Source organism: Felis catus, chromosome F1, assembly GCF_018350175.1.
Source record: "Felis catus isolate Fca126 chromosome F1, F.catus_Fca126_mat1.0, whole genome shotgun sequence".
NCBI classification, from domain to species: Eukaryota; Metazoa; Chordata; class Mammalia; order Carnivora; family Felidae; genus Felis; species Felis catus.
This window is the reverse complement of record NC_058384.1, coordinates 33,042,799-33,066,122: the sequence shown is the minus strand read 5'-3', so window position 1 is coordinate 33,066,122 and position 23,324 is coordinate 33,042,799. Positions and strand designations below refer to the sequence as shown.

The window sequence follows — 23,324 nt, the reverse complement described above, 5'->3', positions numbered from 1 at the left end:
AGGTATAAAAGATGATGTTCTTCAGCTAATGAGAGCATGGTACCAACAATCCTTCATGTCTACACTGACTTTACAAAGTTTATATACACTTTTATTTACCGTGTTTGATTTCATCCTCATGATCAGGAAGTGGCATGTATTATCATCCCCATTTAAAAAAAATTTTTTTTTTAACGTTTATTTATTTTTGAGAGAGAGAGAGAGAGAGAGAGAGAGAGCGAGCATGAACAGGGGAGGGTCAGAGAAAGAGGGAGACACAGAATCCGAAACAGGCTCCAGGCTCTGAGCTGTCAGCACAGAGCCCGACGCAGGGCTCGAACCCACGGACCGCGAGATCATGACCTGAGCCGAAGTCGGAGGCTTAACTGACTGAGCCACCCAGGCGCCCCTCATCCCCATTTTATAGCTGGGTTAACTGAGACCCAGAAAAGTGCTTTATCTGGGGCCTGGACCCACCACTCCTCATCAGAGTGTGCTGTACTGAATCTTGCCACTAACCCTGCCTTCCAAATCCCTCCCTTCTTCTACACACTAAGAGAGTAAACCAAAAACATTCACAAGATCTCAGCAGCATGAAGGGCCAAGGAAGTGGTTAGGGAGAAGACTGCATGACACCTGCCACCAAACACACCTAAATCAGAGTTCTCTTCCAAAACATTCTCAGCGCCCAAATCTCAATGCCCACAGAAACTTAGCCTAGCTGAAGTCAGCCCTAGTATCTCCAGCTGCCATCATGGTGAAATTTAAGGCCTGTGTCTCCAATAGGTATTTGACCAGCCAAAGAACAAAGATGCTAACCCATCCACTCCCCTCACGCTGGGCATCCAGCTGGGATACTTTCAACCTCCCTCAGGCACTAATTCTCCTCTCTCACACCCCCATTCCAGGGAGCAGGCCCTCTATAAACACCCCCACTGCCACCTCTGCAGCCCTTGCCCAGACGAGTTTCCAAGGGCAGCACTACCTCAAAGTAGAGATTCGAGATTGGGCTGTCAATGGTTTGGCTCAGAGTAAAAAGCATTTGCCAGGGAGTCCTGCTTTTTTTCCTTCCCCTGCAGGGAACCGAACGCCATCTTCCCAGTTCCCCAGCCTTTCTTCCCTTTAGTTTAGCCCTGCTTAGAGGTAAATTCTGTGCCATGATTCCCATGCCCTTCCTCCCTGCTGGGTTGAAGTTGGGGGCTGGTGAGATGGTGCTGCTGTTATGTGTTATGCACACATCTAACCTTAAACTACTCTCCTGGGTCAGCACCAACTCCTACTCAAGCGCCTTCTCCCTCTCCCTTCCCTGGCTTCCACTTTTGACATCCACCAGGAGAGCAGGGTCGGGACAGAGGTGACCCCTTCATTACAAAGCAGGCTCCCCGGAAAGAGTGGCACCCGGGGCCTCCTTTCCAGTTGGGCCTGGGAGACTTTCCCCAGTTTTCCACACCCACCCTCCATCCCCTTGGGCAAAGAGGGCCTCACCCCCAGAGCAACCACGCCCTGCACCACCCTCCCCAACACCAAGCTTGGCTACTTGGAAAGCCAGTGGTGTCTCCCAGGCCCAAGGCGAGGGGCCTGGCTGCACTAAACAAATTCAAAGAGAAAAAACAAACTGGCTAAAGCGCCTGGCCGCCCCCATCTCCATTTCCCCAAATACCCACCAGGACCAAGGGCCCGCAGGCCTCGGAAATCCCCTTTGGGACACTGGGGCCGGCGGCCCAGCGAGCTGGGCCTCCACCGGAGGGGTGGAGGCGACGTAGCTCTATCCTCTGGTGGGTGGATAAGGGCCGAGAGCGGCACGCTCCAGTAGGGCAGGGAGGGAAAGGGAGTAGAGAGAAGTGTGGGGTCGGGAGGGGCCCCGTACTCCAGGGCTAGGACCGCCCAAAAGCTACCTAAAGCAGGGCGACAAGCATCCAGCCCCTGAGAGTCCCCCCCCCCCCAAACAGATGTCCTCAAGCAAGGTTCCTAACCCCACAAACTCTGGGGCGGGTGTGTCCCCAGCCCCCTACCCCCAAAACTAGTGTTCAGAAGTTAGCGTCCTCACCTTTTCTCAATCCTGCTACAAGAAGCGGTCGTCCCCCGAACTAAGTCCCCAGCAATCCTTGACCGGTCAGCAAGCAATACCTGGGTTTGCGCAGGTAGACTCTTCGAGCTCCGCTCTCCGTCCCGCACCGGCCCTTACCTGCCGGGCCCAGGTGCGCGGAGCTCACGTCACCGCCTCGCCCTAGGACGCCGCAGCCCCCCTCCGCAGTCCGGCCACGCCTCCCAGGTGTGGCCACGCCCCCTCGCGTTCAGGATTGGCGGCTTACGGGAAATCTGATACTCCGTGTTCCTGGGCGGCCCCGCGCCGCCCAGCCGCTTCCCCACCTCGCTCTCTGGCTTCTAACTCTGGCTGAGAAAATTCCCAGACTCGAGGCTGGACCTTACGCCTCGGGGCTGGTGGTCTTGGGAACTGGGAGCGCCTGGGAGGTCAGATCTGAGTCGAGAGGGTCCCCCCGCCTTTCCTCGTACCCCATGGTTCCCCTTCGGTTTTGGAGATAGTTAACCACAAACAAGGGTTTAGAGATTCTGGGCAGGCCGTTCTACCCGTGGGCCTGTGTAAGTGAGTGGGATAAGGGAAAGGGACTCAGGACACTTGATCCCATGGAGGAGAAGCTCGGTGGCTTTCAGGGCAGGGATTCTGCCTTTATTCTGCCTCTTACCCGAGTGACTCAGGGTAAGTTACTTGGCTTCTTGGTTTCACTTTTCTTGTCTTTTCAGTGAGAATGATATGTGAGAGACTGCCTTTTCCGGTCACTATCTGGTAATGATTAAAAGCGTGGCCTCAGGAGCTAACTTTTAGGATTCAAACTCCAACTTCATCAGTTACTACAGACTTGACAAAGGTTCTTAAGATCTCTGAGCCTCAGTTTCTTATCAGTACAATGCAGTAAACAAGAGTACCCACCTCAAATGAGTGCTGTGGGGGTTCAATAAATTGCTTCATATAAAGTATTTGGAACAGTATTTTGGTACTTATTGAGTGAAATTTTGGTATAAAGATAAAAAGCATATAGACAGTGCCTCACAGAATAAGGTGACACCTTCTGTTATTACTTGAAACTCAAGGCCAGTATGTCCCCTATCAGATGTTTGATGAGAGTTCACTCTCCTGTCCCACTACAATGAACCCCAGTCCTTACAGAGTACATGCTTACAGTGAGCTGTGTACCAATACATGAGACCCTGAAGCATGGAGCTGTCACAGGTAAGAAGGGACATGCTTATGGGTACTTAGGTTTTGAAGTTTAAAGCAATGAGAGAGAGACCATAACGGAGTGATATTATGGTTGAATTATGTCCCCTCACCCCCTAAATTCGGATGCTGAGCCTCCAGTACCTCAGAATGGGACCTTACTTGGACATAGAGTCTTTACAGAGGTGATCAAGTTAAATTGAGGTCATTAGGGTGGGTTCTAATCATATTTGACCCGTGTCCTTATAGAAAAGGGAAATTTGGACACAGAGGGAGAAGATGATGTGAAGAGACACAGGGAGAAGATAGCCATCTCCAAGCCAAGGAGAAAGGCCTGGAACAGACCCTTCCCTCAGAGCCCTGGGAAGCATCCAACCTTATGGATGCCTTGATTTTGGGCTTCCAGCCTACAGAACTGTGAGACAAGACATTTCTGTTAATTAAGCTACCCAGTCTGTGGTACTTAGTTCCAGTGGTCCTAGCAGACTAATACCGGTGTGTTGGAGAGCTCCGGATTGGTAATCATGGGAACTTGATTCCCAATGCTTGGGGACATATCCAGCGAAGGCTGGGAGGGTAGCAAGTCCCCAAGCCTGACTCAGCCAGCCTCTGGCTCAGCCGCTGCTGGTGGCCACTCTTCCCTTCATGAGGGGAAGGACTATCTCATCAGCAAAGCCTGCTCTTCACTGCTGATGAGCTCACTGGACAAGCAGCATCTCCCATGTGGCCCAGGGCTTGGCTCTTGAGACCAAGCAAACAGTCCACTGCAGGTGTGTGTGAGGGATGAGGGGAAAGACCACCAGGAGAGCATCATTTGAGGGGAGCCAAAAGCCCAACACCATACAAGTATGAGCCCACACACAGGCATTCACTTACGCACTAGCAGAAATCCCTATAACTAAAGTGATTTCTTAAAGATTTTCTTTAGAAGACACATACTTTAGAATCAGAAAATTCAAGCTGGGAGGGACCTTCTAATCCTCTGGTCTAGGGCTATTACTGGCTTAGAGATGTTTGTTTGTTTGACCCACATGGTATCTTAAACACCAGGAGATTTCACATAAACATCTAGGTTTTCAGCATCTCTTGAAGACAGGCTCTAGACAGCCTGGCTCAGCAGTTCCATCTGACAACAGCTGCTCATTTAGATGGAATCCACATGTTAAAATCAGGACAACCCCACCCTACCGGATTCACTCATTTACTTTAATTGTCTGACCCTGTAGGCATATGAGTTTACAACTTCTAGTCCAAATTCCCCCTTTTTATAGATGAGAAAACTGAGGTCCAAGGAGGTCAAGTGATTTGCTCTAGATCATGTAGCAAATTACACACAAAGTCAAGACTAGAACCCAAGCCCAGGGTCCCTTCCACTTGGACCCTGCTCAGCATCCCAACCAGAATCTATACTGACTGATGGCTGTACTGGTTGTTAATTTATTATTTTTTAATTATGCATGTATCCATGCACTGTTGATACTATGGCAAACAAAGTCCCAACTCTCGTGTCCCTCTACTGAGGAATCAATGAAAGGGGATAAAGCAGGAGGAATTAAGGTAGAGATCAAGAGGAACTTCTGGGTCCTTTGAATGATGAGACCTAGCAATAGACCACCCTGAAGTCTTCTTTGCTTGAGATACACCTCACTTGCTTGGTCTGGGGAGTAAGAAAACCCAAAGGCTCTGGAGGAATCAGTTCTATGTTCTCAAAAGAGCACTCCTAAGATTCAGACATCCCCAATGTGGCTTGGGCCTGTGATGTTTCCATTGCTTTGCCCTCCATCCCTGCTCAAGTAAGGCATTGCTGACTCATTTGTGAGTCTGAGTTTCAGGCTGAGAGATGTATGTTTCAACACAGAGGCATTGATTTATAGCTACAGGGAATCTGGGAATTCCTCTCTCCTGCTCCCAGGCAGCTCTTACTTGGTGAGGACTCTTTCACCACCCAGAGGCTTTAACCTCAACAATACCAAACATATGACAATAAAGCCATGTGACCCAAATCCCACTCTTCTCCGCTGAGCAGGGTGCATAGCAACTGGGACTGCTCCCAGTGGTTCAGGACAGTGGGGAATTTAGTGTCCCTGGAGTCAGTAACAGCAATAGGCTGGGTTACTTGTCAGCGGGTCTGTTGAAGAGGGGGTGAGGACATCAAACTGAACAATACAATTCTGGTCTCTCTCAGAGGAATTCAGACCCCATCCAGCCTTCTGGAAGGCATTTTGGAGCCCATCAATTGGCATTTGGGGGAATTCAGACCCCATCCAGCCTTCTGGAAGGCATTTTGGAGCCCAAGTCCTACCCTGATTTATCTCTGGCTCCATCCAAGTGTTTCAAGGTACTGGGGCTACAGATGAACCTAACACGTTGCCTAAACTGTAGCCTGAATTGTTGCCCCTTCCTCTGTCTCCTTACCCTGTATAGAGGGTCCCAGAATGTGATCCAAATTCGAGGCTTATTGAGATTTCTGTAGTGGAAGCTGCAGCAAAAATAATTTATAAATGAATCTCACTTTCTAGCCCAGGCAATCAAACAGATTTCAGTTTGAGATTTTAGGTGAATTCCCCACTAAAGTGTTCAGAATTATTAGTTTCTGACTCTCTTTTTATCCTTGAACTAAGCCAAGTGCTGGCAAGTGTCCTCAAAGGAATAGTTTTCTTTATTCCAAATTTGGATCTATGTGGGAAGAGGAGGAAAAACAAGGTCCAGTAAATCACTTGGAAGTAAGCTCTCTCCCTGAGGTCCCCTCCAGTGTCATTCTTCCTTCCCCATCATTCTTCCTCCCCTCCAGTGTCAGTCAGAGACTCCACTTCCACCCCTCCCCAGGCCCCACCCCCCGCACCCCCGGCAAAAGAAGGTTCCACTGGCCCTGCAGACATAAGAGCCAAATAAGAAACTGCCATGAATGTGAAGATTCACAGTCCTGATCTTATTTTATTTTATTTTAAGCTTATTTATTTATTTTTGAGAGAGAGAGAGAGAGAGAGAGAGAGAGAACACACACATAAGAGCAGGCAAGGGGCAGAGAGAGAGAGAGGGAGACATAGAATCTGAAGCAGGCTTCAGGCTCTGAGCTGTCAGAGCAGAGCCCCACAGGGGGCTCAAATTCACAAACCCACAAACTGGGAGATCATGATCTAAGCTGAAGTTGGATGCTTAACAGACTGAACCACCCAGGTGCCCCATCACAGTCCTGATTTTAAATACGCTGCCCTGTCAGGACAGAGCAGTGGCCCAATTTTGACTTCATGGGCAGTACTGAACAACATATCCCATGATGTTATGCTGTTGTAAAATGAGACTGTGGGCACAAAAGCTTTCTGAACTTGGTCAAGTGTGGATGGGAGGGATCATCACTGTGGTTATCTACTCTGTTTTCTCATGTAAATCAATCTCTGGCCTCAGCAGCAAGGGGACAGAGGGCAGCAAGGGGACTTGAGGGCAGCAAGGCACAGACCAGACAGGAGCTCTCGTGAACCAGGAGTTCCTACCAGTGTCAGGCTCAAGGCTAAGCTACCTGAGCACTGGACATGTGTTGATATCAGCAAAATGAGTTATCTGGGGATACAGAATCCTATGGGCGGGGGAGGGGGGGGGGAGGGCAATGTGGTAAGAAATTGGACTTCTGTTCAATAAGACTGATTGACCAAATGTGTTTTATCTGTTTTCCCTCCCCACCCCACCCCCCACCATTCTGGTACAACCACAAGGTTAAGAAGAGGACAAAAAACATTGGGGAGGGGTAGGATAAGAAGGTATGAGAGATTTCAACAAAAATATTAGGAGATGAAATATTCTCTCAACAAAAATAAGGAGTGGGGAGGGCCAATGTTTTGGTTATAAAGCTTTCAGTACTATTTGATTTTTAAGGCAGATAAACATAATATTTAAGAATGATATTATCATCACATATTTTTAAAGACAAAAGAAAAAGCACGTGGGAGTCAGGGGACCTGACTATCAGACCTTTCTTTGGCATTCAGACCATTCTTTTGGTTTGTGGCTGTTGCTGTCTGAGCCTGAACCCCTTTGTGGGAAGGACCTGAGCAAATTCCACAAGCACCTTCTCGTCCAAACAATTCCTAGTTCTGTGGTCAAATTCTAGAGACAGCGCTGATGTCCTCAGAAAAACAACCTATGTTTGGGATGAATCAAAACTTGTCTCAAATTTCCCTTCTCTCAACTTCTAGTTGTATGAACGAGCTGGACCTCAGTTTACTCATCTCTTACATGAGGATACTACTTCACAGGATTGACAAGAAGATCAAATTAAATAAATAAAACAAGAATAAGTCTATGCAAATGTTATTTTTCTCCACCATCTTTAGGCGAGGATCTGGTGCGGTTCTGGGCACCAGGCATTCACTTCATAGAAACCTGGAAAATTCAGAAGCGAGTTACTGTATGTTTATTCTTGGGGCAGGGAGGATATGAAGCCCTTCATTTCTGTTGATTGGATTAGGGGCAAGGTCCAAGTGTGGATCTCAGAGCCTAGTGAATAATTCCTTTGAGGAGAAGGGCAGACCAGGGAGGGTATAAATGAGAGGTTCTTTAACCAAGCAACAGCCCCACCTCACACCCCTCCACCCTCTGTAAGCCCCCCCTCCAGTGTGGGAACTTTCTCTTAACACAGTCCACATACCCAGCCTCAACCTAGATCAGCCTCCTATCCAATAACTTGTGGTTTTGCAGAAAAGGTACGGATGATGTCCACAGGGATTTCCATGCTCTTGAGGGGCTCTGGACTGGCACGCCAATTTCCACACTAATTTATCCACGTCACCTAAGGCTTTAGTTGTATAGCATTCAAAAAGCTCATCTGACCTGGTCACTGCCTGTAGAAACCTGCCGCCTGAACCCCACCTCAATTCCCACAGCCTGAACCCCAATTTGTCTGAGTTAAGCTGAGGCCTAAAAGGTGACTGGATGCCATGGGGGGTTAGCAGGAAGGGAGGAAGGGAAGATGTACATACCGATGTAAGAGTTAAGTGTTGATCTCATGTAACTCCTGGCCAGGAGAACCCCAGAGTCAAGAGCAAAGAAGGTTCAGGTCTTTCCTCACACAGACCCAGACCAGAGGCCTGAGGCCATCCCACATGAAAAACACAAGCATCATTCCCTCATTCATCATTCGGTAAATATTTACTGAACACCTACTATATGCCAGACAAATTCCCTGCCCTCATGAAACTTACCACCTCCTATTGTCATCTTCTATTGGTACTGAAGCCCTCTGTTTAAACTTTCACTTATGAGTCCTTCTGCTATTGTAACTACCTCCTATCCGCCAGCTTCCAGCCCCATTCTAATCTATCCTGCAGTCCTTTGTGAGCTCTGACCCCATTCACTTTCCTGCTCAAAAACATTCTGTGACTTCCCAAGGTTTATTGAATCAAAGCACTATTCACTCATCCAACACATGTTTATTGTGTATCTACTATGTGCCGGGCTCTGTTCTAGGTTCTGGGGGATACAGCAGTGAGCAGGACACATAAGAACTTCTGCTCTCATAGTACTTAGATTCTAGTGGGGAGAGACAAAATAACCAAGATAAATAAGTGAAGCAAGTAAAGCACATTGGTTGGTAATAAGTTCCAAGGAGAACAATAAGGCAACCGAGGTTAGGGAGGGGAGGGGGCAGGGAAGAAGTAAAATTTTAGATAGACTAACTAGGGAGAAGATGACATTTGAGTAGAGATCTAAGAAAGTGTTGGATGGAGCTGTGTAGATAGCAGAGAGAAGATGGTTCCTGAAAGGGGCGATCAAATGAAAAGATCCTGAGGTAAGCACGTACTTGCTCATTAAAGGAGGGTCAGGGAGGTCAGAATGAGGTTCAGTGGCTGGAACAGAGCAAGGAGTGAGGGGAAAGTGTTGGGATACAAGGTGTGAGAGGTAATGACTTTAGCTTTTACTCTAAGGCAGATAGGGAGCCACTAGGGGCTTTAGAGTAAGCGCAACAAGGTGTGACTTGTTTTGCAGCATCGCTCTGGCTGCTGTGTTTAAGATAAGAAGAATGGAGAAAAAGGCCAAGCAGGGAGTCTAATTGGAAGGCCCCTCTCTCACCCTAGCCTGCTTTTCCAACCACATCTCTTAACCATTTCACAACTCTACAGCCCTCATAGACTCTTCCCAGAGCACACATTACAGCTGCTGGCCTACCATTCTCGATGAAATTACCACCACTTGGAATATCAATACGACAACAGGAACAATAGCTGTTACTTATTAAGCGTCAATAACTCCAGTCAAATGTGGTTTTTGAAATATTACCAGATGTCACTCACAGACATTATTTCATTTCATGTTTATATTTTGTTCCTATTTATTGGGAAAGCTGAGGCTTTTTACAACTTGTCACCAACTGGGAAGGTCCCTGGGCCCAACTGTAAGATGTAAAAAACCAAGTGCTGTCCCTCAGGTCTCAAATGGGCCATTTCTATCTTTGAGGGTCTCCACGCCATGTGACTCTCTGGGTACTTCCTCACAGAAAGTCTGAACAAATGGGGAGAGTTATGTTTAAAATGACCCTGACAGGTCAGTATCAATTTTCTGGATTGAAAAATAGAAGCAAAAAACATTTGGGCAGAGAAAATAACATTGCAAATGGTCAGAGGTACCATGTGGGAAGGTCAGGAGGTTTCAATTTGCCGGAGCTTTAGTATTTGTAGGGACGAATCAGGCAGGAAACAGACCTAAAAGGCCTTGAATGTCATATCCAAGAGCCAGGCTTTCACCTCTTTATAGTCAGGGAGGATAGAAAGGTTTTAACTAAACAAACAAATAAAAGTATTAAGTTTGAGCAAGATAAGAGTGCCTGGAAATGTGTAGAATGTGGCTACCTGGAGAAAATGCTTTCCTTTTAAGGGAAGCAGACACTAAGCTCTGGCTGATAGTTGCCATGCAGAAAGACAGGCCCAGCCTTGCCACTGGGAAATCTAGACTTTATGTAAAACTTTGTATACGTTTGCAACACATTTAAAGAAACAAATTTAATTACATGAGCCATATAAAACACTCCATGGGAGCTGCTATTTGGGGGGGTTCTGCCCTGGAGTATAAATGAGTTCCAGGAAGATAGGGACTTTGTCTTGTTTCCACTGTGTTCTCAGCGGAGAACTTGGCACAGGGCCTGGCACACAGTAAGTGTTCAATACATATTTATTCCGTGCATACGTAGGGGTTAGGTATTAGTATTCCCCCTTACACTTTAGGAAACTGAGGCTCATCGAGGATAATAGATCACACGGGAAGTGGCCATACTCTGGCTCAGGAGCAAATCTCTGAACTTCAAATGAGATAAAATGACTCATAGGAGAGATCAATTAAGAGTAGAAACAGTTCTTCGTCTGTCCCTTACACCACCCCCTATCCCAGGGCTGTTCCCACTTGTTATCAAAGTCTCATGTATGGCGCTACCTGGTTTTAACTCCCCTGGGATACTTCCGATCCCACTCTGTTGGGACTGTTTTTTCCCCTATTTTGTTCAGACCTAGGAATTAGAGACGAGGCAGCCCACACACCACCTGTCCCTCCCCAGCACAGTGACATCTGCATAACGTTGGGCTGCTAACAGTAGCAGCTTTTCTCCTTGGCCTTTCAAATCCAAGGAAGGACCCACCAGGCCTTCCCTGGCCAGGTGCCTGGCTGACAAATCCCTTAGCATAGCCAAGTATCTTCAACACTCTTGCTGTTCTAGTTCACTAGTTACAAAACATTATCTGCAGAGCCGGGCATCGCTGCTGCATAAATAGAAATGGAAGGAGGTAACAAAATAGTAGAGCCAGTGAGTGGGGATTTGGGGAAATAAAACACTAATCTTTGAAGCTTCTAAAATAAGAGGCAGGATTTCTAAGAAGATCTACTCAGCTGACATGAAATCAATCCTTGCTTCTGCCCTTTCATCTAATCAGACAGGTTAGTTAGTCAATCAACAAACATTTATTGTGCAGGGCTCAACATACTTCTGGAAGTGCAGGTCATGATTTGAATGATGCCCATGAACTGAGTGTGTCATACTCCGTTCATATATTCATGTACTTTTAATTCATTAAGAAAGGATGAGGAGGGAAAGAAACACTAGCATGTTTTACCCAGAGGGGTAAATGTTTAATCCAGAGGGGAAAGTTGTTCTTCCCCAATACGATTCTAAGAGTGATTTACCAATATTAGCTTTTCTGGAATCTTCCCAGCATCTTGTACTTTGAAGGAACAGCTGCAGCTCAGTGCCCTGCCTTCTATACAGCACTGCCAGCCAATCGGCCAGGTTCATCTTGCCCACCACCATTTTCCTTAAATGGCTTTAGTTTCAAGTACATCGGGGGCATTTTTAAAAATTTGTTAAGAGAGTCTTACCCGAGGTCACTCAGCTGGTAAACGGTGAGTGGGAAGCTGACCCGCCCTATCTGACTGACTTCGTGCCCTTTCCATGAGGTCATGAGGGGGAACCGAAGCTTTGGAATGTTAATCGTGCCCACTGGCCGAGGTAATATCCCAGGATGTAAATGTGTGTGACCATCTGTCTGTCCTGGGGGCGTGAAGAAGGCAACATGCTCTGCCCTTGACCCTAACTGACTGAGCCCGGGGGCCAGCTCTGGAGCTTTAGGGGCCTGGGAACCAGTGTGCCTGTGTCTGGAGGCCCTGAGAGTTTCGCTCTGTTTCAGAGCAGGCACTGCCACCTCCCAGTTACTATTCTGTGCTGTGGCAAGTGCCAGCTTGTCTCCCCTTCCCGCCCAGCCCAGGAACCCTCCGGCATTTCTAGTTCAGGCCCAGACCCGTCCTGGCAGCCTGGATTCCACTGCCGAGGCTGGAAGCTCATCTCAGCCCAGTGACCATCTTGCTCTGGTTTTTGTCACGGGAGAATTGTGATTCCAGCAGTTTTGGGAGTTGGGGGTGGGCGGCCACAGATGTCTCGCTCAAACTACAGAGTGGTGGGGTGGAGGTCAGGGTGCAGAGAAGGAAAGACGGGAGAGAAGCGGGGAGGGGACGCTTGAGACATTCCACTCCTGAGGCTGTTTCATCCCAAATCCAAGGTAAATAAAGGAGTTGGGGAGGCTGGACTGGACCCAGCAGCCCAGCCCTGAGTTCTAGCCCTGACAGAGCTGAAAGGAGGACTTTCTGGCATTCCCACACGGGGGTGGGAAAGAGGCTGGGTCTGGGCAGGTCTGAGGAGCCCTTGTTCCCTATGGCCCTGGGGGGAACACGCCCGGATTTGCTGACCTCTCTGGTAGGAGTCTATCAGGTAGGAAGCCCAGCCTCTGATGGCACTTGCTGTGTGTGGGCGTGTATAAGCAAATTGTGTAGTGCATTTGTGCTTTTAGTGTTTATCTGAAATTCAAATTTAACGGGGAGTCCCAGTATAGGGGAGTGAGGTGACACTTCAGTCCCTCTACCCCTCCAATTTCAGTGAGATGAGGGCCAGTTTCTGGGATGTATCCCTGCTTTAACCTGATCCCCACCTTACAGCAAGAGAATTCCTTGGGCATTGGCATTCCAAGACAGCGCCCGTGCCCCAGCCCCCACATAGCTAGGGCCCCTCTGCCTTCAGTTCTGAAACTCCAAAGACTTTCATGTCAAGTATTAATGCTCCATCCTGGAGCCCCTTTGAAGATGAAAAGCCCTCCTGAGAAGTGAAGGGCTCTGTTGTTGTAATTAACATAATTACAAGCAATTTTTCCCATAGCCCTGTGGAAAACTGGGGGACCTCACTTCTTGTAAGAAATACCTACCTCGCTCTCCCAGGAGAAGGCCAACCTCTTCTAATCCAGCACTAGGGTAGATGTCCCTGCCAGCCCCGGTCCCCAGTACCACCCACCTTGACTTAGACTTGGTTTTTGTTTCTGGTTTTGTTTTGCTTTTACCTTTTCAGATGATTCATCACCACGACAAGGGATCCACCTTTCTGGGCACAGTAGCCACCCTCTCCCGGGACACGTCTGTGCCTACCTTCCTGGGTTGAAAACACTCGGTGAATGATAAAGCGGAAAGCTACTATTTCTACCCGAGTCCTGGACCAGACAGAAGGGATGTCAGCTGCCTCTCTCAACCCAAATGCCCTGACGACTGGGAGCAAACTCTTCCCTGACTCGAAGAATCAGTTGCCACTGTGCAGAGTGACTATGTGGGAGGACACGTAAGCATTTCCCTGCAGAGGTAGCTGGTCACACAATGGTAGCCAGGGCAGCTAAAGGCCAGGCCCAGAGGCCCTGAACAGAGTCTGTGGTCTTAACCGTTTCTAGGATTGCATCCTCCTGCTGTCCCCAGGGAGGCGATCATCTCTTCCACAGAAGGAGCCACAGCATTTCCTTCTCTAAAGGTTTAGCATAGAGGAGGTGCTCAGCATTACTAATTGTGCCAAATGAATCTGTCTGTGCTAGGCCAAAGAAACATCTCTGTCTCTCTCTGGATTCCCAGGGCTCTAAACAGCTTTTGGGTTTCCTGGCATACCAACATATGACTCGTCTCTGATCTGCTATGTGAGTGTCAAAACTTACAGAAACGTCCGATATGGTTACTGTTGGCAGTGCAAACTGCCCAACTGCCCAAACTGTCTGTAAGTTCAAGAATTTTAGACTGTAGACTGATGATGGCAAATTAGTGAGATGTTATAAAATTTCCCCATCACCCAAAATCTGTCTTCAATACCTTTGTATCGGCCTTACCCTAGGCTCCTTAGGAAATCAGAACAAAGAAGAATCCTGGACTCCAGAAGAATATGCCCTCAGGGCCTGGTCATTATAACCAGCTCCTTTCCCCACAGTACACGTGTACACACACATGCACACACACACACACACACACACACACACACACACACACGCATATACTCATCTGGGACGGCAGAGCCAACTCCTCCTCACCCTTCCTGTTTCATTCCATTTAATTTAATAGGAACTTGTACTTAGAGAGTAAATAATGCTCAACAACAACAACAGCTCATTATTATTGATCTAGTCTCTTTGAGATTCAGAGTCAGCAGAACATGTCAGATGAACTTAGGGTATCCTGACAGGGGCTCAATGACAGACAGTTGCAATTAGGCTGCTGAAATGGCGTTCACCATGACAGGGGAGAATCGGGACTGGTGTCCAAGGGCCTAGAGCCCATCAGAGGGGAGATCTGACTCTGCGAACAACATGAGGCCGATGCTGGAGCCTCCTTCCAACCCATCCAGCTTGACACTGCGGGAGTCCCTGGGGAAGTGGCTATCTGCTGAAGGGCTACACCATTGGGAGCTAGCTAACTCTGGCATGGCATGCGTAAGGCTGACTGTAACAAATTGGGGCAGCCAAGGTCAGGGAAGGGGAAGGCAGGAAGAATGTCTGCTCTTGCCCCCTGGAACACAGCTAGGCTTCAGCAGTGACCGCTTAACATCAGTGTAACCAGGACTGACCCTTTGGGCTGTGTTTGAACTGTTGAGAGATTTGGCCAAATCAGGGGGAAGACTGCACTTCCCGCTAACGTACGTGTGTAGAAGCTTGATGTCTTGGTCTGTTTGAGCTGTTATAACAGAATACCATAAACAGAAATCTTTTTCTCTCAGTTCTGAGACTGGGATGTCCAAGATCATGGCACTGGCAGATACGGAGTTTGATGACAGCCGGCTTCCTGGTTCTTCTTGGCCATCTTTTCGCTTTGTCCTCACATGGTGGAAAGGATGAGGGAGCTCTCTGGAGTCTCTTTTATAAGGGCACAAATTCCATCATGAGAGCTCCACCTTTATGAACTAATCATTTCCCAGAGGCCCTACCTCCAAATACTATTACCTTGGGGGTTAGGATTTCAACATATGAATTTTGGGGGGATACAAACATTCAGTCCGTTGTCCTCAGCATCACTGGGATTCCTATATTAAAAGAAATTCCTTCTTTTAGGTAAAGGCTGAAGCACAGGAACAACTTTGAAGAATGACTGCTCTTCAAGTAATATACTTAAGAAACAAATCTTTCCTAAAAGAAAAGGGTAGATTATCCTTCATTTTAAAATCAAGAATACAGTTCTCTTTCTTTTCTTTGAATGATTTTCAAGGTCTTTTTGTTTTCTGAAGAGCAAAGAGTGATTTCAGGGTATATTCCTGGGCGGTTGAAAAAAATTCCTCCTTGGATCTCAGCTACCAATGCTCAACCCTTACCCATGCTACCTTCCTTTCCCTTTCCAATGGAATCTGTCTTATCCCAAATACATTCACCATCATCCACGCTACCACCAGAAGGATTGCTGTTACAGTTACGTTAGGATTGGAGGATGCAGTGATCCAAACATTCATCTGGCTCTCAAACTCCAGCCCTGTCTTCAGGCAGAACTGGAGGACCTACAAGTTTGCAGAAGAAGGGTAGAAGAGCCCACTGTGCTCAACACTGAGCTGCAAACAGCTCTGCAATCTGCCCTGGTGGACTTTTCACTGCCAGACTTTACAATAAATTCATGGAAGGACATCTTCAGTTACAAATTTTAGGTCTCAAGCTTTCAGTTTTAACCAGAATGAATGCATAGAGAAGAAAGCAAAGAGTAATAAAAAGCACACAAAGATGCTAGAAATCTTGTTCATGAGAAATGTATGGCTGTTAAATCTGAGAAAGGCCAATGTTTATTGGGGCTTCCCTATTTGAAGAAACCATCTGCCCCCCCAAATGGAAAGTAAATCATCAGCCAAGGAAAAAGATTGAGATCACTGAAGCCTACCACACCAGATGTGATAGGCTCCCCGGTTTAGCCTGTGATGTGAGTGCTACACTGGGGTAACAGTCAAATGTGGGAAAACATAAGAGCAGCTGCTGTTGATTTGGACTAATAGGCAATTATGGATTCAATTTCATTCGAGATGGTAATTCTTCATTTGTCAAAAAGTAGGATCACAATCTGTGCCCACAATCTATGCTTCTTCTTTCCAAAAGAAAAAAAAATTCTCATAAATTGTCACATAGATGGACTGGCGGTAGAAGAGTCAAGATTTTCTCGGGCAACTTGACATGTAAAAGACAAATGATAAAAAAAATGCATCACCTTTAAGTCAGGCCATCACAGGCTGGATTAATCATTCCCCCTTTCTGCTCTCCCAGTGCATGGCTCATAGTTTCATTAAAGAATTGATCATGTCGTGATGTCATGGAGAATGACTTTGAGGGCTGCCCCTTCCCTCTGGACTGTGAGCTCCCTGAAGCTAGGGCTTTCGTTTGATTCTTTCACATGAATTGCCTTGGCACTCAGTATATTCCCAGAGTGCAGTGGTCACAATGATTACTCAACAAGCAGATACCCTCCTGGTGATATTCTGGACCCAGTGACACATATAAAGTGTAAACTCATTTAGTACTTAATATGACTGAGATTTGAATCCAGTCCATCTAAATCCAGTATCCACAGTCTTAGCCTCTTTTTTTTTTTCATCCTCTTTGTAAACCTACCTTTCCTGAGAAGGATCAGTCAGTAAATGGAAGAAAGTATCAGCTTTCCTCCTTCTCCAGTGGCTGCTCCTTCTCAGTCACCTTGCTTGTTCTTCCTCAACAGTGACCCCACCCCCAGCCTCTTAAATTTGCAGGGCCTGAGGGCTCAGTTCTCAGACCCCTTCTCTGTATTTACACTAGGTGATGTAATTCTGTCTTATTCATATGCTGACCACTCACAGATGTGCTTGGGCCTCCTGGCATCTTGGATCTCTCCCCGGAAGCGCAGATATGCACACATCTCTGTGCATCTCTGACTACCTCTTGGATCTCTCTACTTGGATGTCTAATAAAATTCTCAAGCACATGTGAAGCAAATGACCTTTTTTTTGTTAGATACATGGGTGCAGGATCTCTGAGGCCAAAAAGGCAGAACAGAAGAAGTTAATAGCTGTGGGGAGCAACACCCTTAGGTTGGCCCAGTGGATGCCCTTGTGTTGTAACAAGGCCCTGCACAGGGACCAGCATGGGTGGGTGTGGATTTCATAAACCTACTTCACTATAGTCTCTACTTAGGATGCTTCTATCGGGGACATTTGAGATGCTAGTTTCAAAAATGTTGAGAAGTGTAAGGAAGTATTTGGTAAAAATATGAAAAAGTCTCCAAAGTCTTGGTGGGCAGCATGGATAGCAAAATAACTGCTTAGGGGAGGCATCAAAAAGGAAGATATAATACCCTTGTCCCCTACACCAAACATTATGATTTCTCTGAAATCCCAATCTGATCACATAATTCCCTTGCCTGAAATGCTTTAATGGCTTCTCAGCTTATGTGGGGTTGGGCCTAAACCCCCCAGCAAGATGTGCAAGGCCTTTAACGGACTGCCACCTTCCCTGTTGGCCTCACCAACTACTCCTCTCTCAACAATGCACCCCAGCAACATGGGCTTGCAGTTTTCCAAACACATCTTTACACCTTTACTCGTGTTATTCCGTCTCCATGGAGTATTCTTTCCCTACTGCTCACCTGGGAAACCCTGACTCAGCATAGCCTCTGTGCAGCTCCCCATGACCCTCTCCCTTCCCTCCACAGAAGAATGAGTTTCTTTATCCTCTGGGTTCCTAGAACCCCTTCTACATCCTTCTAATACAGATTTTATTTTATTTTTTTAAACCTTTATTTATTTAAGTAGTCTCCACACCCAACATAGGCTCAAACTCATGATCCCAAGATCAAGAGTCACACGCTTTTCCAACTGAGCCAGCCAGGTACTTCCTAATATAGATTTTAGCCCATGATGATGCAATTATTTAATTGCTTTGTCTCTCCAGATAGACTATGAGATCTTCAAGGGAAAAGTCTGAGGTTGGAGCTTTTAAAATCCTTGATGTCTAACTGGAGTGTTATGCTTGATGTCTAACTGGAGTGTATTATGCTAAATGAAATAAGTCAGTCAGAGAAAGACAGATACCATATGTTTTCACTCATATATGGAACTTGAGAAACTTAACAGAAGACCATGGGGGAAGGAGAGGGGGAAAATAGTTACAGAGAGGGAGGGAGGCAAACTATAAGAGACTCTTAAATACAGAGAACAAACTGAGGGTTGATGGGGGTGGGGCAGAGAGGAGAGGAAAATGGGTGATGGGCATTGAGGAGGGCACTTGTTGGGATGAGCACTGGGTGTTGTATGTAAGCGGTGAATCACAGGAATCTACCCCCAAAACCAAGAGCACACTGTATACACAGTATGTCAGTCAACTTGACAATAAACTATATTAAAAATAAAATAAAATAAAATAAAATAAAATAAAATAAAATAAAATAAAATAAAATCCTTGATGCCCAGCATCATGCCTGGAATACAGCAACTGTTTAGTAAATGTTTGATAAATGAGTGAATGTGTGCATGCAGAGCCCTGCCCCAAAATATGAAAAATAGAGTATAGTTGTACCAATATTCCACTAGAAGAGGATATGTAAAGCTTTCTCCCCTCTAGCATAGCATTTTAGGCTCCATCTCAATCAGATTAATATAATCTGATAAAGTATTTCATTTTTAGGCTTGACCTAATATAAATGAATCTCTAATAAACCCGAGGAAACATATTTATTAAAAGTCACTATCTTCCAGGCTCTGGGTTTGACAATGGGAACTTGTTATGGGTACAGATGAACAGAAAGGGTAGGAACTATATATATCAATATTTTATATTTCTACCTACACTTAAGTGCATTACAAAGCTTTTCTTTTCTCACACATAATTGCATTTTCTAAAATGTGCTCCACCTTGAAAATGTATTGCTCCATACACAATAAATGCTGTGGAATCCGATGACTACACAGGTTTCTAATTTCCTGTTGTCCTATATCCTTCATATCCTGTCTTGAACACACACACACACACACACACACACACACACACACACATGCACACGCTGTCCATGAAGTCAGCCGAAACAACTCATACAGACTAAGATCTAGAATCTAGATCAATTTGGAATTCAATCCTAATGGTCAATGAATGTGACTGACGGACAAATGCTCAATGGTAGCAGACCCACCCTGGCCCCAAACCCCACCCTGTCCTAAAACAACATCCTGGCTGCTTCCTGGGCATCGGCATTTCTTGGTTCAGCATTTATCACAGAGTATTGCAATCATAATCTGCATATTTATCCATATCTAAACCAGACTGCAAACTCCTTTAAGAGACCAGCATGGACCGTTTTCTTTCTCCTAGCCTCAGCTGCTAGCATAGACCTGGCATGTGGTGTCTAGTCTATGTATTTTTTAATGAATAAACTCCTTTTATTATAAGGGTAGTGAGATACTAATTTCTCAGCATTCTCAGGGAGAGGCTGGAATGCTTTGGGGTGTATATAGACGCATGTGTATACATGTGGTGGAGAAGCTGGTCTTGTGTGTAGGAAACTATCTGATTTAAGCCCTCTAGAGGAGAGGAGATAAATGTGTGGGTGTGCATAAGAACTTTCCCCAGAGCCCTCCCAAATAAGTAGTTGAGATGTCTGAACTTCCGTCATTAGAAAGGCATACCTTTGCATTACATATGGCTCCCTATCAATGTATCTTGAATCCATGTGTCCTTGCTATTACATAAGTTATCACATTAGTTGCAGCATTCAAATATCTTCAGTATCTGATCTATAGCTTCAAATCGTACACCCCCGGCCCACTCACCTCCTAATTTCCACACCCACCCCACTGAGAATCTGAGATAGACCTCTGCTAACTTTTTGTAGTTTGCATTAGAAAGTGGTTTGTTTATTCGTCTCTTAAAATATATAGTTATATATCAAATAATCTCTTTCAAACAATATACACCATAATATACGCAAGCGGTGAAAACACATCAATTTGTATAATTCCGTGAGTTCATAATGGTACTAAAAATAAAACAAAAACTTGACTAATTACCATTAGAAAACAGAGAATTGACTCCTTGTGTTGAAAATTTGAAAATGAAGGGAGGGAATCAACCATTTATTCTGCCTTTCCTATAGAAACTGTACCACTGGGTCACCAAAGTTTCGATAAGGGAGAAGTCGTCTTCATAGAGATAGTTCAGCAAGGGAGTGAGGAAGAAATAACAGAACTAGGATATCACCCCTGTGATAGAACTGGAATGCAACCTCTAATGAATTAATGAATTGAGACATTAAGCACCAATGGCTGGTAGCACCAAATAACAGAAAATCACATTATATGCCTCCTGTAGGAAGCATAAAACACTAACTATAATGAAGTCTGATCAAAATTCTAAGTCCAGCAACCTATCTGCAAGAAATATAGAGAACAGAAGACCTTAAACAAAGAAAGTGTAAAGAAAAACAGGATGACATTTATGAAACAATGAAAAATTTGAACACCAACTAGATACACGATGTTATTAAATAATTGTCATTTTTAGGTGAAATGCCATTATGGCTATTTTAATTTTTTATTAAAAAATTTTTTAACCTTTATTTATTATTGAGAGACAAAGAGAGACAGAGTGTGAGCAGGGGAGGGGTAGAGAGAGAGGGAGACACAGAATCTGAAGCAGGTTCCAGGCTCTGAGCTGTCAGCACAGAGCCTGACACGGGGCTCAAACTCACGGACCGCAAGATCATGACCTGAGCCGAAGTCGGACGCTCAACCGACTGAGCCACCCAGGCGCCTCTATTATGGCTATTTTTAAAGAAAAGAATCCTTATCTTGTCAAAATGCATATGACAATATTTACAGATGAAATAATATGATGTCTAGGATTTGTTTCAAAAATAATGTGGGGGTGAGGGAGATCAGGGACAATGGTTGGGTGCATGTGTGAAATAAGATGGCCTTGTGTTGGCGATTGTTGAAGCTGAGTTATGGGGTACGTGTGAGTACCTTATACCATTTTGTCTGCTTTTGTATATACTTGAAATTTTCCAAAGAATAAGTTTTTTTCTTCTAAAGGTGTTAACCTTCCTGAATATTCTGATATTCTTGTCCTAAGGGACAGCCACTTCTCTCCCACCTTTTGAGATCATTCTCCTAGGGAGTCTGGGGAATTGCAAATATCCTGGGAAAAGTTACATTAATCCATTAATATCTCTGCACACTAGTTAAAAGATTATTTCCTGGGCTGTCTTTACCTCTGAAAATACTGAATGCCTGCAGATAAACATTAAAGAAAACCTTGGAGGAGGGAAAAGTAAGGGCTGAGTATGGGAAGAAGAAAGGAGAACAAATTTGGGCTTCATTATGATTTTTCCACATCCTTCACTATTTGGCTCACGCATCTTCTTTGTGTGGGTTTTTACTAGGAGAACTTTCACTGAAGGCATGAAAAAAATGTTTAAATTTTGGATTCTCAGGGTTCCTTTTCATGTTGTTAAAGGCTAGTATAAATACTTATAGGAGAAGAAGGAGTCTTTTTTCCTTGTCTAGTGAGCCAGCAATGAGACTGTTTGGGTGGGGTGAGGCACAGTTTTGCCTGAACCCGAGAACAGTCTAGACCTGTCCACAAGACCACAAGGACGTGGAAACCAGGAGACAGTAAGGAGTCATCTCAAGTGCTCAAGAGTATAGCTTTTTATAGAAGATCTCTGGAAGAACACCAAGGAACTGGTTGCCGCTGGGGAGAGAAGCTGGAGCGCTCCGGACAGGGTGGAAGGGAAAATAAAGTATGACTTTATTGTTACAGTCAGATTATACTGTGGTTAGTGCCTTAAAATATATGATGACATTTTGCAAACAGCCTTTTGTTGACATAAGTATACCTTTTTATCTTCAAATTAGAAGACAGATGTGTTTGTTTCTGGTTGCCTTGGCTGGGCCAGCTGCTGACACCACTGGCTGTTTGCACATTTTCTTGATAGGCCTTCCCCTGCCCTCCCTACCCAACGCCAACCTCCCAGAATCTAATTGGGAGCAGTAGATGGTCACTAGAACCAAGAATAGGATTCTAGTAGTTCTAGTACAATTTGCCCATGGGAGACGTGATATCAGCGAAAGCTCAAATGTTCCCACAGAAGCACCCCTAATAGCAGAGCCAAGGGAACCCTCTCTTTGATGGCTCCCATTTTACCGTAAATATTCAGATGAATTCTGCAATCTCTGATTTATCACTTTGTTCTTCTAGAACATGATATTATATTATTACTAGGGGAAAAAGAGTTGCTATATTTATCCCATGAATTCCAGAAGCCCCGCACACCTGTGCCTGTTGCTGAAGTACAGAGTCTAGTTTTGTTTTGTGCTTCCTTCTGTTTATTTATTGAGGTTATTATTTACATACATTAAAACTCACCAGAGGCGCCTGGGTGGCTCAGTCGGCTGAGTGTCCCAGTTCGGCTCAGGTCATGATCTCACGGTCTGTGAGTTCGAGCGCTGTGTGGGGCTCTGTGCTGACAGCTGGGATCCTGGAGCCGGCTTCAGATTCTGTGTCTCCCTCGCTCTCTGCCCCTCCCCCACTCATGCTCTGTCTCTCTGTCAAAAATAAATAAACATTTAAAAAAAACCTCACCAATTTTAACTGTACAATTTTTGTAGTTGTATACAAGACATAACGACTGCCACCATCAAGATATAGAATGTTCACACCACCTTAAAAAAGTTTTTCCATCCCCTTCGTCCAAGTTCAGTTGAGACCCTCCAGTTTTATGGCATTCTCCAACACTGACTCTGGCTGATTTTAGGAAAGTCACTTTACTTCCCCTGATATGTTTCTGCTCTTCTAACATGATAAATGAAGGAATACATTTATTTCTAGGGACTCTTCCAGTACTTTCAGAAAACAAGGGAGTCGAGTGGGCGCTGGTATCCCAGCCTTAGGTCCCCATTCTTGATACAGCATACGCAGGTGGCCGATTCTAGTGGGTAAACGCCTGTGGTGGCGTCAAAGTTAGTTCCCCATCCTCTTTTGCCAGTGTGTCACGTTTTGTTACTATTATTGCTGTTTTTTTAGTGTGCAACGTTTACTAAGCATCCATTTCCTCATCTACAATATCGGGCTTATTAACAGGACCCCTTTGTGTGTGTACTGCTGTGACAATGAAGTGAGATGTGCCGGCACCCTTAAATATTGGTTGGTCTTTTTATTATAGCATAACATAAAGTCAGGGCATTCGACCACCTCCGCTCCTGTACGTTTACGCGGGAGGATTCCCACAATCAAAACGGAAGCACAAAGCACGCCCACCCGTCTACTCACCCCCGCGGTCCCAAGCTGGCCGGCCA

The 23,324-nt window shown here is 45.6% G+C and overlaps 1 protein-coding gene and 1 long non-coding RNA gene across 6 annotated transcripts in view; one reads left to right on the top strand and one right to left on the bottom strand.

Annotated features, from left to right (window-relative positions):
- IRF6 (interferon regulatory factor 6) overlaps positions 1-22,417 on the bottom strand; it is a 55,327-nt gene extending 32,910 nt beyond the window's left edge. For 2 of the 4 annotated variants that reach the window (XM_019821870.2, XM_003999329.5), the window contains exon 1: positions 2,027-2,247. The gene's annotated coding sequence lies outside the window, so the exon portion shown is untranslated. Of the gene's footprint in view, positions 1-2,026; positions 2,248-22,395 lie in introns of those variants that run through there. The other 2 variants (XM_045049141.1, XM_019821871.3) reach the window with 2 other exon arrangements.
- Positions 2,329-7,514, top strand: LOC109495657. 2 transcript variants are annotated; one of them, XR_002151230.2, is made up of 3 exons: positions 2,329-2,698; positions 3,111-3,229; positions 7,408-7,514. It is a non-coding gene; the product is annotated as an uncharacterized LOC109495657 (long non-coding RNA). The 2 variants fall into 2 exon arrangements; XR_002739316.2 differs by having other exon boundaries at positions 3,091-3,229.
- Positions 22,418-23,324: the final 907 nt, after the last annotated feature.